Raw genomic sequence first — 3,142 nt, 5'->3', positions numbered from 1 at the left:
GGTTGGCTGCCTGTGTGGGAAGGGGCAGAGCCGACCTAGGGGCAAGTTGGGCCTCTTGCTCTCCCTGCTGCCCTGAGGCTGCTGGGCCAAAGAGGTCTTGGGCATCCAGCCCCTTGCTGGTCCCTTCCCTCTGACGAGGCCCTCTGAGCTCCAGCACCTTGCAGTGTGGAGACAGCCCCTGCCAGCAACCTCCTCTCCAAGGAGGCCTCAACCGAGGCCTAGGCCCAGGGGAAAGGCACCAGCGGGGATGAGCCAGTGGAGGCGCAAGGGCATGTCTGGACCCAGGCCCCGCAGCCTGCCCCTTGGTGGGGCAGTACCCCCGGAGGCCAGGAAGGTCTGGGCAAGGCTTGCCTGGGGCAGGGGCCCTGCTGCGTCCTGCCCCTGGACTGTGGGGCCTCTGAGCACAAACGGCCCTCTCCCACTGGAAGACCTCCCCGGCTGCCTCCAAGGCCGGTTTGCAAGCGCTCCCGCCCACTGTTCCCAGCAGGCGTGCACAATGCTCCCAAGCCCGGGAGAAAAGCGCTTCGGGGTGGTGCTCTCCTCGGGCCCTTGCCCCTGAGCCTGGGGGCCAGGGAGTTGGAACACACTCCCAGGCCAAGGCAGAACGACATGCACACGTCTGTTCCTGCCCCCTACACCGGCAGAGAGCTCGGGGGAGCCAGAGACTGCCAGGCTGCTACTGGGCTGGCTGCCTGTGTGGGACGGGGCAGAGCCGACCTAGGGGCAAGTTGGGCCTCTTGCTCTCCCTGCTGCCCTGAGGCTGCTGGGTCAAAGAGGTCTTAGGCATCCAGCCCTTTGCTGGTCCCTTCCCTCTGACGAGGCCCTCTGAGCTCCAGCACCTTGCAGTGTGGAGACAGCCCCTGGCAGCAACCTCCTCTCCAAAGAGGCCTCAACCGAGGCCTACGCCCAGGGGAAAAGCACCAGCGGGGATGATCCTGGGGAGGCGCACGGACATGTCTGGACCCAGTCCCCGCAGCCTGCCCCTTGGTGGGGCAGTACCCCCGGAGGCCAGGAAGGTCTGGGCAACGCTGGCCAGGGGCAGGGTCCCTGCTGGGTCCTGCCCCTGGCCTGTGAGGCCTCTGAGCACAACCGGCCCTCTCCCACTGGAAGACCTCCCCAGCTGCCTCCAAAGTCCTGTTTGCAAACACTCCCGCCCGCTGTTCACGCCAGGCTCGCACAATGCTCCCAAGCCCGGGAGAAAAGCGCTTCGGGGTGGTGCTCTCTCCGGGCCCTTGCCCCTGAGCCTGGGGGCCAGTCAGTGGGTCCACACTCCCAGACCAAGGCAGAACCACATGCACACGTCTGTTCCTGACCCCTGCACCGGCAGAGAGCTCGGGGGAGCCAGAGTCTGTCAGGCAGCTGCTGGGCTGGCCGCCTGTGTGGGAAGGGGCAGAGCCGACCTAGGGGCAAGTTGGGCCTCTTGCTCTCCCTGCTGCCCTGAGGCTGCTGGGCCAAAGAGGTCTTGGGCATCCAGCCCCTTGCTGGTCCCTTCCCTCTGACGAGGCCCTCTGAGCTCCAGCACCTTGCAGTGTGGAGACAGCCCCTGCCAGCAACCTCCTCTCCAATGAGGCCTCAACCGAGGCCTAGGCCCAGGGGAAAGGCACCAGCGGGGATGAGCCTGGGGAGGCGCCCGGGCATGTCTGGACCCAGTCCCCGCAGCCTGCCCCTTGGTGGGGCAGTACCCCTGGAGGCCAGGAAGGTCTGGGCAAGGCTGACCAGGGGCAGGGGACCTGCTGGGTCCTGCCCCTGGCCTGTGGGGCCTCTGAGCACAACCGGGCCTCTCCCACTGGAAGACCTCCCCGGCTGCCTCCAAAGGCCGTTTTGCACGCACTCCCGCCCACTCTTCCCACCAAGCGCGCACAATGCTCCCAAGCCCGGGAGAAAAGCGCTTCGGGGTGGTGCTCTCTCCGGGCCCTTGCCCCTGAGACTGGGGTCCAGGCAGGGGGTCCACACTCCCAGGCCAAGGCAGAACCACATGCACACGTCTGTTCCTGACCCCTGCACCGGCAGAGAGCTCGGGGGAGCCAGAGTCTGTCAGGCAGCTGCTGGGCTGGCCGCCTTTGTGGGAAGGGGCAGAGCCGACCTAGGGGCAAGTAGGGCCTCTTGCTCTCCCTGCTGCCCTGAGGGTGCTGGGCCAAAGAGGTCTTGGGCATCCAGCCCTTTGCTTGTCCCTTCCCTCTGACGAGGCCCTCTGAGCTCCAGCACCTTGCAGTGTGGAGACAGCCCCTGCCAGCAACCTCCTCTCCAAGGAGGCCTCAACCGAGACCTAGGACCAGGGGAAAGGCACCAGCGGGGATGAGCCTGGGGAGGCGCCCAGGCATGTCTGGACCCAGTCCCCGCAGCCTGCCCCTTGGTGGGGCAGTACCCACGGAGGCCAGGAAGGTCTGGGAAAGGCTGGCCAGGGGCAGGGGACCTGCTGGGTCCTGCCCCTGGCCTGTGGGGCCTCTGAGCACAACCGGCCCTCTCCCACTGGAAGACCTCCCCGGCTGCCTCCAAAGTCCTGTTTGCCAACACTCCCACCCGCTGTTCACGCCAGACTTGCACAATGCTCCCAAGCCCGGGAGAAAAGCGCTTCGGGGTGGTGCTCTCTCCGGGCCCTTGCCCCTGAGCCTGGGGGCAAGGCATGGGGAACACACTCCCAGGCCAAGGCAGAACCACATGCCCACGTCTGTTCCTGTCCCCTGCACCGGCAGAGAGCTTGGGGTAGCCAGAGTCTGTCAGGCAGCTGCTGGGTTGGCCACCTGTGTGGGAAGGGGCAGAGCTGCCCTAGGGGCAAGTTGGGCCTCTTGCTCTCCCTGCTGCCCTGAGGCTGCTGGGCCAAAGACGTCTTGGGCATCCAGCCCCTTACTGGTCCCTTCCCTCTGACGAGGCCCTCTGAGCTCCAGCACCTTGCAGTGTGGAGACAGCCCCTGCCAGCAACCTCCTCTCCAAGGAGGCCTCAACCGAGGCCTAGGCCCAGGGGAAAGGCACCAGCGGGGATGAGCCTGGGGAGGCGCCCGAGCATGTCTGGACCCAGTCCCCGCAGCCTGCCCCTTGGTGGGGCAGTACCCCCGGAGGCCAGGAAGGTCTGGGAAAGGCTGGCCAGGGGCAGGGAACCTGCTGGGTCCTGCCCCTGGCCTGTGGGGCCTCTGAGCACAACCGG

The sequence above is a fragment of the Dama dama genome, unplaced genomic scaffold (genome assembly GCF_033118175.1).
Source record: "Dama dama isolate Ldn47 unplaced genomic scaffold, ASM3311817v1 ptg000093l, whole genome shotgun sequence".
In the NCBI taxonomy this organism is placed as follows: Eukaryota; Metazoa; Chordata; class Mammalia; order Artiodactyla; family Cervidae; genus Dama; species Dama dama.
This window is presented reverse-complemented; position numbering follows the sequence as displayed.